The 16,135-nt window shown below is 41.9% G+C and overlaps 1 protein-coding gene across 1 annotated transcript in view; it reads right to left on the bottom strand.

The window, feature by feature from the left end:
- Nucleotides 1-15,904, bottom strand: part of FRY (FRY microtubule binding protein) — a 279,770-nt gene extending 263,866 nt beyond the window's left edge. Inside the window, exon 1 of the mRNA XM_089512531.1 lies at nt 15,788-15,904. The gene's annotated coding sequence lies outside the window, so the exon portion shown is untranslated. The remainder of the gene's footprint in view (nt 1-15,787) is intronic.
- Between the last annotated feature and the right edge of the window lie 231 nt (nt 15,905-16,135).

The raw sequence follows: 16,135 nt of genomic DNA on the forward strand, positions 1-16,135 counted from the left end.
AACATGAAACAAGAGATAGTGCCAGAAGATGACACTCAATACAGCATAGGACAACTATGGGTAGTGCTGTGGTTAATCACTCAAGTGGACTCAAGCTGAAAGAATGTTCAGCTTTTGATGTGCTCTGAGGTAAAAGGAAAGTCCAAAGCTGCACAACACATATTACAGGAACATGGAATGTATGAAGCATGTAGTTTTTTATTGGATTATAATTCCCATCATGCCTCAGGCTGGTAGAGGCTTATGTAGGTTGCATCCTCTGTAGGGCCTCAGTTTTCTCACCCCTTCTTTATACATTATTTGCAGTTATAATAAACAAATTACAATACAGTGGGCCCTTGGTATCTGCTGGGGTTGGTTCCAGGATCTCCTGTGGATACCAAAATCTGTAGATGTTCAAGTCCCTTAAATACAATAACAATAGTACAATGGTGTCCCTTATATAAAATGGCAAAAGCAAGCTTTGCTTTTTGGAATGTATATATTTTTAAATTATTTTCAAACCATGGATGCTTAAATCCATGGATAAAAATTTCTGTATATGGGGAGGGGGGGGGCTGACTGTATTTTGTGAGAGCCAGTATGGTGTAGTGCTTTAAGCCCTGGACTATGGCTCTGGAAACTCAGGATTCAAAGTCCTGCTTGGTCATGGTAACCGACTTGGTGACCTTAAGCAAGTCACATTCTCTCAGCGTGAGAAGGAGGCAAAGGCAAACCACTTCTGAATAAATGTTGCAATGAAAACCCCATGATAGGTTCACCTTTGGGTTACTATAAGTCATAAGTCAGGCATGACTTGAAGGCACACAGCAACAATAACAACAACAAATATTTTGTAATATCCAACTGTGAAAGTCAAGGCTTGGTCCCATTCAAATATGTTGGAAGATAATATTTTATTATATTAAGCTTAGCAGAAAACAGCAAAAAATGTAGAATGATTACTAAAAAAAGTCAAGAAAGAAAGTGCCAAGCCAGGTTTACAGTTTAAAATTTGATTGTTATTGGTGTTGTTGTTGTTGGTGTTGTTGTTGTGTGCCTTATGGAGGCCCTAAGATGAACCTAACATGGGATTTTCTTGGTACAACTTGTTCAGAGTTGAGAGAGTATGACTTGCCCAAGGTCATGAAGTGGCTTTCCATGGCGGAACAGGGATTCGAACTGATACCCAAGGATCCAGCCCCTAGTCACCCCTCATTGGTTTACAATAAATTAATGCCCAAAAGGGGGCACCTCAACACAGGAAACCAGCCATACCATATTAGGAAATCCAGGTGGCTCAGCATGTGGGAAACCAAAGCACTTAACTGTGATGGGATTGTCAAGAATCAGGAGTGTGATGGGTGCTGGACCTGGAAGTTGCTTGCATACAGCAGACAAAGGGAGTTTCCTTCTGGGAATGGAACTCTTTTTGTTTTTGGACATTTATGGTGCTTGTCCGGTCATTCTCACATATCCCATTCTATTCTTCCCTCCTGGGAAAGTCATTTAACACCTAGATAAACTATTCAACTCCTGAAGCACTGCCACAGGACCCATTTCTTGCTATAAACACATATGCCTAGACAACAGCAATTTGGTCTAATTGAAAGCTGAACAGAAGCTCTGTTTGATTCCAGCTGGATGCCTTAGTAGCCAGCCACCCCATATATTGCACATGGCTACGGAGCCATCCTGCTCCTGGTAACCCCACAAATGGAACTACACTTCAGGAGCGGTATAGTAGTACCTCTTTACAACCCTGAAACTCACTATCTTTTACTGCCTTTGCATCGTTAGTTCTTGAGTTTAGTGTGCTTAGTGTGTATGTTGTATGTTGATTCCCCTTTTATATTGTATGTTGTATGTTGATTCCCCTTTTATAAATAAACTAATTTAGAATCTACTTCTGGAGGTTTGGAACCGGTATACAAAGGCTTAAGATTCCTGGCTTTATGTTACTGAAGCCCTCACTATTTGCTCTTGGGCTAAATTAGTTTCCCCATATTGAATGCAATTTGTGGGTGTCCTCTGGGGGAGCCCTGCAATTTGGGTAACAGAACTTTTGTTTCCAGAGTTGTAATCCAATACTCAAACCATTGCACCACGCTGAGGATGTTCCCAGTTTCTGGTATAGTGATAGACCTGAGTTTAATTTTGGCTACTTTAATACTGACCTGTTAACATAGTTCTGTAGACACAAATACAATTTAGTCAAAAGAAAAATGAGGGGAAAGGGGTAATTCAATAGACCCTATTATACAGTTCTTCAACTCTGAGGCTGACAGAAAACCACAAAATAAAATTTTATAGATTTTATTCTCTTTACCCCATACTATCTTTTAAAAAAACTATGGCAAAATGTCTGCGACTGCATTTTATATTTCCTTTAAGTCTAGGAGAGAGGTTCAGAGTTTATTTAATGATTTTTCCAAAGCTGAAGGAAGATTTGTAGTTTGGTACAGTATGCTCAGGAGGCTTGTGTAGTGCTTTAAGTGTTGGACTAGGAGATCAGAGTTTGAATCCCCACTCAGACATGGAAAGCCAATGGTAATCTTGAGCAAGTCATATTCTCTCAGCATCAGAAGAAGGCAATGGCAAACCTACTCTGAATGAATCTTGGCAAGAAAATCTTATGACAATGTTACCATAAGTTGGAGTCAACATGAGGGCACATAACACAACAAGTAGTATGCTCAAACCACAATTCGCTGCTCAGGAAATGAGGACCAGTAAATTTTGAACAAAATAAACTACCTCTTCTACGTGTAAGTAGCTGCTTTTGTCACTGACTCAAAAGCCTGCATCATGTTTTAGTCTTTCTTATTTGAAAGAGGAGGTGAGAGATTCCACAAATTATAGCAACTACCCGTTATTTTGGTTCACTTTGACAATACTGCACAGAGTTTGATTTAGTATTATATATGTGTTGATCTCACCATCCAGCTATGACAGCAACAGTAATACAATGCAAATTCTGGAGTTGGGATTTCTTGTATAAATAATAACATGAATATAAACAGAGCTAAACTTGCTGGAACCGCTCCCTGCAATGCTTTGTGGAATTGTCAGCACATGTAGCATCCTTATTTAGGTAGCATTCCATTATTTGACTGAAAGATTCCACATAGGCTACATTCCAATTGGCAAAGGAGTGAGGTTCACTTCCGGATACACTCCCTAACAAAACAAGAGGCATGCAATTCTTTTAAAGTTGTCCCTGGCATTGTTTCACAAGCTGCTGTTAATTATATTAATTAAGGAAAGCTATGCACCTAATTAAAGAGGTAAAAGTCTTTCACAACATGTACTGTTGTCTATGGCTTGACTACTATTCAGCAAGTCTGCTCACAAATTCATCATACAAACATGAAGCTAAAGCAGTCAGAAGTGTTTTGTTAAATTCCATCTTTTTAAACAATACAAATAACACATAAAGCAACTTACAAATATTATATGCTATTTTAGTAGGCTAAAGTTTGGATATATGTTTCCTAAAATATTTGAAAGTGAGTTCAAAACATGGCAAAATAATTAAATCAATATTCTAACAATCACATCTCCTCGACTGGTTAGAAAATCTCTGTTGAAGGTTTCTCCAGTCATTCTGTCTCGAAACTCTCCTCGATCATGCATTACTCAGTAAAAAAACAGTGCAGTTTGACATCACTTTAACTGCCATGGCTCCATCCTACAGTATTAAAGTGGCTATCAACTTTCATTTTTCAAATAACTTTCCTCCCTATATTCATTCATTCATCCATTCATTCATTCATTCAATTTATTGTTCTGAAAACTGGGATTCAAGGCAGCTCCCAAGTTTAAAAAATAGGTACAAATAAAAACACAAATAATTGAAGTAGTAAAGCACAACTTAATTTTTAAATATTTAGGAACATATTAATAAAAAGATCTGCATTCCTGGTTAAGAGCCATCACCTCTGCAGCCAGTCAGTTGACAAAAGCATGGTTAAATAAAACATTCTATCTCTACTAACAGTAGGACAACACAAAGAAGACCAAGCTAGCTTTCCCTTGCTAATTTTAAATCTTGAATACAGTAGAGTCTTGATTATCCGACATAAACGGGACCAGCTTATAGTCGGATAACCGATTATGTCAGATAATCCAGATTGTCCCCAATGATGGCGCAGAAGTCCCTCGCCTCCCTTCCTCTCCTCCCCCTTCCCCTCCTCGGCGGCTTGCGTCTCCTCAGCCCATGAGGAGTGCATGCACTCCCCCCGGGCTGAGGAGATGCAAGCTGGGAAGGGAGGACAGGGCCCACCCCTCGCCTCCTCGGCGTTGTTCTCCTCAGGGCTGGCTGAGGAGAACGAAGCCCGGGAAGGGGAGGATTGGGCCCAGCCCTTCCCTAGCTGGCTTCGTTCCCCTCAACCAGTGGGGAGTGCACGCATTCCCCACTGGCTGAGGAGAATGAAGCCGGCAAGGGCTGGGCGCAACCCTTCCCTCGCTGGCATGGCTCCCTTCTCTCCGGAGGGAGTCCTCGGATTCCCTTTGGAGAGAAGGGAAACCTCGGCGGGGCTTGGCCCCCTTCTCTCCCGAGGGAGTCCGGGTTTCCTTCGGCTTGAAGGGAGCTCCGCGGAGCTCCCTTCAAGCCAAGGGGAAGTAACCCACCGGGGAGGGGACTGGGCCAAGGCCACAGTCCTCTCCTCGGAGGCTTGGTTTCCCTCGGCTTGGAGGGAGCTCCGTGGAGCTCCCTTCAAGCCAAGGGGAAACAACCTGCTGGGGAAGGGACTGGGCCAAGGCCACAGTCCTCTCCTCGGAGGCTTGGTTTCCCCCAGCTTGAAGGGAGGTCCACGGAGCTCCCTTCAAGCCAAGGGGAAGCAAGCCGTCTGTTTGGGGGCGTGTCTGTGGGTGCAGAAAGGCCCACAGCCACGCCCCCAGGTTATCTGAGGGTCGGTTAATCCAGAGTGTCGGATGACCGAGACTCGGATAATTGAGACTCTACTGCAGGGGTCGGCAAGCTACGGCCCGCGGGTCGAATCCGGCCCGGCAAGGCCTTGGGACCGGCCCCAGCCCGGTCCTGCTGCCGATTGCCGCTGATTGCCACCCCCGCCGCAGCTTCCGCGCCGCTCTGGGTGCCATTTTGAGTTCTAAAATGGTGACCGAAGTCTCACGTGACGTTTCCCATCGCGGAGCAGGACTGGAAAGGTGGCGCAAGACTTCGCCGCCATTTTAGAACACAGCGGCGGGCCTGTAGGAGGCCTGTTGCGGTCGCTGGAGTCCTCCAGCAGGGTTCCAGCGGCTGCAGCGGGCCTGTAGGAGGCCCGTTGCGGTTGCCGGAGCGCTCCTGGAAAGCTCCAGCGGCCGCAGCGGGCCTGTACACGGCCCGGTGCCAGTTTTTTGGGGGGGGATTCAAAATGGCAGCGCCGGCGGCTGCAGCTGCCGTGCGCATGCGTAGCGCAGTGCGCTCCGCCTACTCCACCTCGCCCTCCGTCCTCCTCCTCCTCTGCCCTATAAATAAAAGAGCAGGAAGGGAGCGCATGAGGGAGGAAAGAGCGAGCAGTAGTGTGGTAGCCAGCCAGCCAGCCATTAAAATACACTGTTATTTAATACCGAATAAAGTTTGTTTATTTAACTTTACTTGTTCTTGTTCTTCATTTTAGATACTGTATATGTTCCCATTTCGTTTTTTACTTCAAAATACGATGTGTGCAGTGTATGTAGGAATTATTTATTTAATTATTTAATTTTAAAAAAAATATTTAATTATGTATTTTTTGGCTTCGCCCCCCCCCCCCCAGTTGTCTGAGGGACAGCAACCCACCCCCTGGCTCAAAAAGGTTGCCTACCCCTGCTCTACTGTATAACTTAAAGGCAGCCAGCATGGTATAGTGGTTTAAGTGTTGGACTAGGATTCCAGAAGACTAGGGTTCAAATCTCAATTCAGCCATGGCAAATCCTCTGGATGACCTTGTGAAAGTTCCACTCTCTCTATGCCTCAACTCTGCATGGGGCAGAGTTGGGGCATAGCATCCTCATGACGCATGGCCAACTCTGCCCCCCGGGCAGCATGATACTGTGCGCTGCTCCACATGGCGTCACAGCACTCCTCCAGCACTGCGTCCATACAACGCAACGCCGAAGGTGTGCCAGCAAGTCACAGCAATGCAGCTATTGCACTCTTTGCAGGGCGCAAAAAGGAGCTGCTTTTTGAGACTCTTTTTTGTACCATGCAAAGGCCAGATCGGGGCCATGCCATGTGGTTGCTGCAGCCCCAATCCGGCTAGGAAATGGGCAGCATTGCGCCATTCCTTAGGGGCTGTCTGCACAGTTCCTCGGTCTCTAAGGAAGGCAATGGCAAACCCCATCTGAAAAAAATATTACCAAGAAAACCCTGTGATAGGAACTCGGAAACTACTTGAAGACACACAACCACAATGACAATAAATGTACATTAAATCTTCTTAAACACAGTAAATCTTTTGGTCAGCAGTGGAAGATGGTTTTCATGGAAGAGCCGCATGACATAAAACATAACTGTAATCCTTCAGATGAACTCCCGGGAGTCTTAACCAGCATACTATGATGAATAATGGGAGCTGTAGTTCAACAGCATCTGGAGAGTTACACAATTCCCACCTCCAAACCAAGTCATGGATGACAAGCCTATTACCATATATGCTACTTTCATATTTGCCCTTACACATATGGGATAGCAAATAGAGAGCCAGACATCTCCCCCAAAACACAGTTACATTTATTTCAGTTTCTAGCCGATAATTACTACAGTACATGAAGTAATGCTAATTTAAACAGAATGTCTTCCATTCAGAAAGACCCTGGCTTTCTTTGACGCTAACAGAAGCCCAAGGCAGAAAAGCCTTCTAAAAACTAATTTAGTTGTGAGAACTAACTACTGTATCATTTTGTTTCTTTGATCTGTAAAACACCTATGAGTTACTTTTCTTTCAAAAAGAATTCCCCAAAGATTCAGTAATTTATGAGGTGATAAAATAAGGCATAATTATTTCATGTAACACTCAGAGGTATGGATGAGGTGCAACACTTGCCCCAAGGATAGAATTCTCTGTGGTGATTTTCCACTACTCAAACATTCTTGAAGTCTTACTCAGGACTACTGTGCACATTGAGACTTCCCTCCTCAACCAGAGGACAATGATGTGAAGGAAGATCACTTGGAACATTATGAACCCACATCACACAGTGAGTAATGCTTGACACTGCAACTTGGGAGTATGGAAGATTCTTAGTGGGATATTAACCTACAAATACAGATGGCTCTTGTAGCTCCTTTGAACAAACCGAGAGAAAAAAGTTGTAGCATAAGGTTATGTAGACTTGGTCTATGGGGGCACAGACTGAACTGCTGCCCAGGAAAGACCTAGCTCATTCCATGCATCTGAGGAAGTAGACCAAATCTGTGACAGCTTATGTTACAACATCTTTTGCTTAGTCAGTTTCAAAGAAAGTGACTTTATAAGATCAGTTTGCATACTGATATTCTAGGCCAATGGTTCCCAAACTTTGATTTTCCAAATTATCTGGACTTCAGGTCCCATATTTCCTGACTGTTAGCCAAATTAGTTGGGGTTTCTGGCAGCTGAAGTCTAAAACAAAGGACCAAAGATTGGAAACCACTGTTCTAGACTAACAGCTATGTCTCTGAATTATGATACTGACTGAGCCTGCAACAGATGTGTAAACTCATTCACAAATGGAGTCTCTGGGTGGAGCTACAGTTTTAAAAAATAATGTAAAAATATTCCCAGAAATTAGAACAAAAAGCAATGTGAAGCTAACAAAAATGATAATGCAAACTAACTCTTTCTGAATCATTCAGGAACTTGATCAAAAGTTGTTATGTTTCCTTGACAGATAGCAAACCTCTGTGTTGACATAATGAATTTTGGACTTGAAGAGACAAAGGGACAAAAAAAATATATGGAATAATTCAGAGGGTCAGCGCAAGAATATAGTTTGGCTACAGAGATATATTTTTAAAATTCTTAGCAAAGAAAACAATTTTAAAAGGTTATACATAAATATGGTTACCTAACAAACACAAAGTTGCCAATTTTCAAATCTGTAAACAATTTACTTTAGATTCCCAAACTATGACAAAAATGGCTTGCATTTGAAAATTTCCTCTCTTGAACATTTTTTTTTAAAAAACTGTATATCTGTAATGTACTTACAGTATGTATTTTTATTCATCTGACAAAAGCTAAACTGGGTGTATTTTACAGCTGAAGAGTGAGATAAAAACATTTAAATAAATAACAGCTATACCAAATAAAACCATGTGCTCAGAAATCATGTGCTCAAGACACACAAATCCAGAAAAACATAATACTGTGGCATATTTTGCTTTTCTGGGATCTGTTTTTATTGTGAAAAGCAATTTATAAAATACCTTAGATGGTCTGAAACGGCAGAAGATAAAGTTCCTGGAAGCTCTACCTTTTATCTCATGGCCTTTGACTGGTAAACTGATAATAGATAATGGATAAGATGGGTATCAGTAACTCGGTACAGTAGTTGCCAGTGCAATTTTTCCACCATATCTGAAATAGTCACATGATAGGCAATCTTATTTGTATAGTAATGCAGAATCACTTTATGTCACTTAGGGGCTGTTCAGACAGGCCCAAAGGGGAGGCATGGAGCCACCCCTTCTTTGGCTGAATCAGGGCCGTGGCAACCTCACATCGTGGCCTTGATCTGGCCTGTCCAGAGCACGAGAAGGAGCAGCAAAAAGCCATGTGCCGTGTGGAGCGACGCACAGTGTCATGACGCCCTGGGGGGCAGAGTTGGGCATGCATCATGTGGACATGACGCCCCGACTCTGCCCCCAGGCCGGCCTTTCAGGCCAGTCTGTACAGGGCCTTAATGTTCTACTTCCAGCTCCCATGAAACAAGTTTCTGCAATATACAAACCTTGCATGACATTTGAAACCCCAACCCTTATTAGTTTAAAAACCCTGATGGCACAATATATTTTTATCTGCTGTTGAAAGGAGAGCAGTGATGGGCTATACTGGCCTCTCTAGGGAAGGAGTTCCAGAGTCTGGAACAGCCACTAAATGAGCCTGAGAAAGTGGTGGGACAGAAAAGGGGGCTTCTCCTGATGTTTTTATCTAGATGGTTTTTAAATTATTAATTGATTCTTTATCATATGTATGCTTTATTAATTGATGTTACTGTTCATCCAACTGATTATGTATTTCTTATTGGTGTTCATGGTTTTGACTGTGTTATGTGTCTATTTGTTGCTGAATTTTAATCTGTTGCTCCCAGTCTCGATCCATAAGAAGAGGCAGGTAAGAAATAAATGCTGCTGCTGTTATTAATAATAATAATAAAATCCGTTTTGGGTGCTTAATAGATACACTTGTTATAGGATGTTGAATGTGAAACAGAAGAAAACATATTTAATAAGTCAGACAGTATATATTTTGATTTGTTTTTTTATAATACTATAAACACCAAATTTTAACTAAGACTCCAGTTTAAGATTTTTACAGCTTTGTTCCTGAAAGTCCTAAAATTAGCCCAACATAGAGTCTAGATTAACCATGCAATAAAAATAAATCACATTTCTGCTTTTGGATTGTTTCAGAGTTTACTCCCCAGGTGGAGACAAAAGAATCCTGCCTATTTCTACATTCTTTTGAAGCTTGTTCAAGAATTAGAAGAATGCTTTATTTTATTTTTAAGTTATTCTGTTCTGCTCTGCAACAGCAGAAACTGCCCAGTTATGTTAAACTTCTGTACTGTGTGACCTTTGTTTAGAAATGCACAATTAAACTTAAATAGCATAAAGAATATCAACAAGTTCCACAAAAGATTTTCCCCATTTTATTTCCTTCCTGCCAAGCAAGCACTTTATGTAGACATCACTTGATAGACGGACAGGAATCAAGGGCAGTTGCCTCAACCACACATTTTTTCTTCAGTGCTCCAGACCCTTAGGCTCTAAATAATTAAATGCTCTCTTCTGAAAGGAAAGAAAGAAAAATCTCCTTGGCTTGAAAAATTCGAAGTTATTTCCTCGGTTTATTGACTATTATAGATCAGCATTCAATATATCATTTTTTAAACTAATGGTGGAGTTCAGACACTACAACGCAGAGTACTTTTAAATGAAACTGAATATTTGAGTTATTTTCAGTTTGGGTTATGCCCTGATTTTGGTACAGAAATTGCCTTAGTTAGCCTGGTGATTTGCCTGAGTCATGATAAATACAGGATAAGTATGATCTTCCTTATTTTCCTGAATCTATAGTTGACATCCTGCCTGGATAACCGAGTTTTACTTGGATTCTAGGCATCCCATTCAGTTGACTGTCTGAACCATCGCTTGGTCAAATTCCAAACTTTACATTAAAAAAAAAGTAATTCTCTAGCCCTTGTAGAAGACAAAATACAAGGGGAAATGTGAAGGCACTCTGTGTCAAATTGTACTGCAGGAAATAAGTCTGCCCTTGCCTTTTAAGCATGGGGAAAGTAAAGGCTCATTCCCACTTACTATTGAAACCGATTTGCAATGTGGTTTCAATCCAGATCGTTGATTCAATTCCACTGTGCCATTGTTTCCACTATGAAGCATGATCTTTTGGATTTGGTGGGGTTTTTTGGACCCCACTGTCATCCCCACTTGTATTTGCGCTGCAATGTCCCCCCCCTTTTTTAAATGCCAATCAAGGTGATTGCATCGCCGTGTCATTGGTCACATGGCCAGGCATAATTTTGGCAACATAGCCAGCTGTAATTTTGGTTACGTGAGGATACTTTGTAGTGCTGCCCCCCATCAACTTTATTTCCAATCACTTTTTAGTCTTGTAGCTGCATGGCCATGATAGGAACGCCCTTGCTCATTATAGGAAAGCCCTTGCTCACTGTGGTGCTTCTACAGGACAATGAGGAATTGTATTTCTGAGTCAAAAAGTTATTTAAACACACACACACACACACACACACACACACACACACACACAACAGATACCCCTCCAAAAGAATAGCAAAAGATACATTTGACCTCTTACACTGGAGAAACGATAATGGACAGATTCAGAAGGAATTGATCAGTGTAAAGACAAAAAATGGAAAAGCCACCACATGTGTGGGTGGACAAAGGGCAGCTCTAAAAAAATGGCTGATTTCAAGCAGCCGAAGACTGGAAGGATGACACCCCCTGCCATAGTCCCTCCCCTCCAGTGAGATGCGATTCTGATCCGAAGGTCATTCCCATTTGTTGAACATGCTTGTGATTCAGTTTTCTCAAAAGAACCTCTTGAAAAGTACTGTAAAATAAAAATGGGTTTTCTGCGTTTACTCCGCTTTCAAGGAATTCTATCGGATCAGAATCGGATTGAAACTGGCAACAAGTGGGGACGACAGACATTTAACCCAATCTGCAATTCAAAGTATATCATAGTGGGAACGCGGCCTAAGAGTGAACAGTACAAGCAGTAGAATACAAGAAGCAAAAAAGGGAAGCACTTGCAGGCATGAAGAGAGGTGAGGGAGGAAACAGTGATGAGAGAGTGAGCAGTATGATCAGCAAAGTACAAGACATCAGAGAGGGAGAGACACATTGCAAAGGCACAAGGACAGGTGAGGATAGAGTAGGATAGGATTTCAAGAGATGTGAGCAGCAGAGTACAAGAAGCAAGGTAGGGACATATTGTGAGGGCGTGAGTAGAGGCAAGAGAGACAGTAACAGTGATGGGAAAGTGAGTAGTGGAATGCAGGAAGCAAGGGAGGAGCACAGTGCTAGGTCACAAGGTAAGCAAGATAGTAAACAGAAGGGAAGGATGAGTGAAGTGAGGGGAAAAGGAGAAAAGAGCATATGGAGAATGGAAGGTGCAGTTGTAAAGTGAAAGAAACAAGAGAGGTAACAATGACGGGGATAAAATGTAAGGGAAAGAATTGTAGCAACTGAAGATGTATCATAGTGTTGGAAGAGACCACAACAGCCATCCATTCTAAATCCACTGCTCTGTGTCCTAGTCTCTGGAGCAGCAGAAAACAAACTTATTACTTCTTCCATATCCTTTCAAATATTTAAACATGGCCATCATGTCATCTCTTCTCCAGACTAAACATATCCAGCTCCCTAAGCTGTTCCCCATTGGGCATGGTTTCTAGAACTTTCATCATTTTGGTCACCTTGTTCTGGACAATTTCCAGCTTGTCAACATTCTTCTTGAATTATGCTACCAAAAAGTGGACACAGTTTTCAAGGTGAGGTCTGACCAAAACAGAATAACGTGGTACTACAGCTGGCTCCCCGTTTGCACAGGGGATCAATTCCAGACTCCCCCCCCCCCCCCCGCGAAAACAGAGGTTGCCCATCCACACATAATTGAGGTTGCAGATCTGAGATTTGCAAGTTAGGAGGGGCGACTGTATAGCCTTGATCTCCACACTACATGCCTATTGATGCAGCCTAGGATCATATTGGCTTTTTAGCTGCTGTATCACACTGTTGACTTATGTTCAGCTTATGATTTACTAAGACCCCATTCTCACTAGCCTATTTGCTCTGGATAGAACTGGGCAGATACGGTTGCCTCCATACCGAATCCCCCCGGGATAGAAGTTCTCACTACCCTTTACCTCGGTCGATGCAGTTTGCCCCTCTGAAGTTCACATTTGCAGTACCACTTTAAAATGGACCTCCTTTGTTGTCAATCAAATTCACTTCGGCTTTCGTCAAAGGTGACATATCCTACAATCACTGACTAATGGAATTGGTTCTTTCCCACCTTCTTTTTAAAAAAAACTAGTGGCAGTGTGCGCATATTCTGTCAACTTGTCAAATTTAAAAACCTCCAGGAATGTGTGTGTGTTGTGTGTACTTGGGTCATTACAGATTATGGCAACCCTAAAACTACCCCATCCTGGAGTTTTCTTGGCAAGATTGGTTCCAAGATTTGCCATTTCCTTTCCCCTGAGGCTGAGAGAGTGTGACTCCCCCAAAGTCAGGGGTTTCCACAGCCTTCCCTCTGAATGCCAGCCTTTAGCTTCCCCCTTCGCTTCTAGCCCAGCATTTCCTCCTCTTTGGAACCTCTTCCCTTCCCTTCTCTTCCAGCCCAATGCCACCTCCGATGCCCTTGCCTCCCTCCCCCATGCCATCCTCTTCCCTTCCCTTCCAGCCCAAAGCATGCGCATAATCTGTCACAATAATAATAATAATAATAATAATAATAATACCTCACCTCAGAATGCCATTTCTGCATCCTCTTTCTTTGCTTTCCTTCTGATTGCCACCCCAGAATGCCATCTCTCCTTACATACACATATATAGCAAAAGCATTCACACATTGTATCAATTTGCCAAATTTAAAAGGAAAACATAAGCATTCATATATTCTCTCATACACACACACACACACACACACACACACACAAATTTTAAAAAATGCCACTTGCAAAGTGATGTGCCGTGCCGGCAGCAAGCAAACAAAAGGGAAATGTAGCACAAGCAGACACATTCTATCAATATGTATCAACCTGTAGAACAAGCATTCACATAATCTGTCAAAAATAAAATTACAAAAAAAAAAAAGAGAGAGAGAGAGAGAGAAAGAAAGAAAAGGCTGCCTGTGAAAGGGGAGGTATGTTCCGCCCTCTGCCCTCCCTCTGACCTAAATCACTCCCCTGAACTTGACCCAATCATGACTGGGACCAAGTTCACATTTGCTGGCAGCAAGGAAGAAATGGGTTTTCCAAAAAGAAACGGGAAATAATCCACTTTCAGAAAAAACGCTCTAAGGGGGATTTGTCCTGGACCAGGTGTGCAAGACCCTAATTCTAATGTGTTTAAACTGGTGCCAATGGGAACTTCCAACTTTTAATCTGGGTTACAATTCAGTACAAAAGGTAGTCTGAATGGCCCCTAAAACTCCTAGAGCCCTTTTGAATGCACTGCTGCTAGGCAAAAAGGAAAAGGAAAGAATGGAGGAGGGTGAGGCAAACTAGCATAGTAATGGAGGCAAGGCAGCAATAGCAGAGTTTCTCCAAGAGGAGAACAGTCCATTTCATTGCTCCCACACTCTGCTCCTTGCAGTGGTCTCCACATGGAACTACTCTGAGGAAAGAAAGAGCTTGGAAAAGGCAAGGTGAGAGGGCAGAAAGATGCTTATTATGGTAGATGCTTAATGTGAATCTTCAGATTTTGGGGAAATGGATTCAAACAATGATAAAGAAAAAATTATGTCCTTTTTGATGGACTAACTGCACACCTATTTGTTTTAAGACTACAGTATGGAGATTTGGACTGTTTATTCACTCATATGCCCTGCTAAATTACATTTGCATAACTGAGGAATAGCATTTAGGCAGTGATCAAGCTGAGATTTGAACCTGGTCTCCCTGTCCAAGTTCAACAGTTTAGATATTACTATACTGGTTCTCTAATTTAAGTTCTAACTGTAAAAAATGGTATGAAGGTTGAAACATAGTGGAATTAAAAATGCAACAATTAACATGCCTACTTTGTTTAATTAGAATGCAAAATAGAATATTTCCCCATAATTATATAGTATACAATTATGCATAGTACGTAATTATGCATAATTGCATAGTATGTAAAATTTTACAAACCTCAAAAAATAATCTGGAAAATGACAGAAAACATGGGGATCTTCAGGGTTCTGGTTGGGCTTTTTTCTTTTAAACATTTACACAACTGGTGGTGAAAATGGCTACTGCCCTAATTTTGAGAGGTGGTTCCCATCTTGCAATCATTAAATGAATTCTTTTGTTCTTACAGTTATTATAGACAAAATTTCTGACCTGCACTGCAGATGTGAGGAATAAAGAAGCCATTTACCTTAAAGATGGTGAGAACCAAACAGTTCTTAGGTGAAATACTAGTACTTGTTTGTTGTTGTGTGCCTTCATTTTGTTTTAACATGACAATGGCAACCTTAACGTGATTTTCTTGGCAAGATATGTTCAGAGGGGGTTTGCCTTTGCCTTCCTCTGAGGCTGAAAGAGGAAGTGGATGACCTTCCCCAAAGTCATCCACTGGTTGCCATGACCAAACAAGGATTGTTACATTACCTTTAAAAACATGTCTGGCTTTGCCTTGCCAGCTCCATGAACTACTGCAGGACAAAGGTGACTTTTCAAACCTTAAAAGAGCAGCTGTTGCTGCTCAACAGCTCAGGTTTAAAGAATGGATTTTTAGGGGATGGATAGCAGAGCTGTCATAAAACAAAGCATGCCATAGAACAGAGCATGCATATACTCCAGAGCAGCATATCACAATTTGGTATATAGTGAATATTTTTCTATTAATTAGCAGTAGAGTGACATAAGGGTCAGAAGAATATACCCATTTACACAGAACAAACTTACAGAAATTCTAGTACTGAGTAATATTACTCTATTTCAAATGCATTGAAATATAGAAATGCAAAAAACTGTATAATGTCAGTTGATGAAATAAAATACAGTGGGCCCTCGCCTTACGCGGGGATCCATTCCGGATCCCGCCGCGTAAGGCAAATTCCACCTATGCTCAAGCCCCATTATAAACAATGGGGCTCGTGCACGGCGGCGTGGTGGCGCGCAGGGCACAACGGGCGTGCACGCCCATTCAATTGAATGGGACGCGCCACCCCTATCCTACTCTATCCTCATCTCTCCTTGTGCCTTTGCAATGAGCGCGTATGCTCAAGCCGCGTAAGGTGCGCCCACGTATGACACGGGTGCGCTGTAGTGAATACAGGGGTCTCCAATCCACATTTACAGCACGATAGAAATAAACTATAATAATAATAATAATAATAATAATAATAAGTGTCAGTCTTACCTTGCTGTGGGCAACAAGTTCAATGTCTCTTTAGTTAAGATTAATGCTGGGATGTGGTCATAAGAATGTCTGACATAATTTTGAAGATTAGCCAGAGCCACATTAATTTCCAAGTGATATGGATGCTACCTTGCTTGCTTCCAGGAGACAAAAGGTATTGTTTTGCATTTGTGAACCATTTGTATTACCTATGGAAAATAACAATAAACAAATTTAGTCCATCCATACCACTGGATGTTACATTATTGCTGTCTCTCAAAGCTAGTCATTATCTAGAATAGATTTTATCATATCACACACATCAAACTAATACAAGCCTATGTCTGTGAGCAGTCTCTACACAGAAAT

Source organism: Sceloporus occidentalis, unplaced genomic scaffold (genome assembly GCF_023333645.1).
Source record: "Sceloporus occidentalis isolate IW3139 unplaced genomic scaffold, rSceOcc1.0.p SCAF_2, whole genome shotgun sequence".
NCBI classification, from domain to species: Eukaryota; Metazoa; Chordata; class Lepidosauria; order Squamata; family Phrynosomatidae; genus Sceloporus; species Sceloporus occidentalis.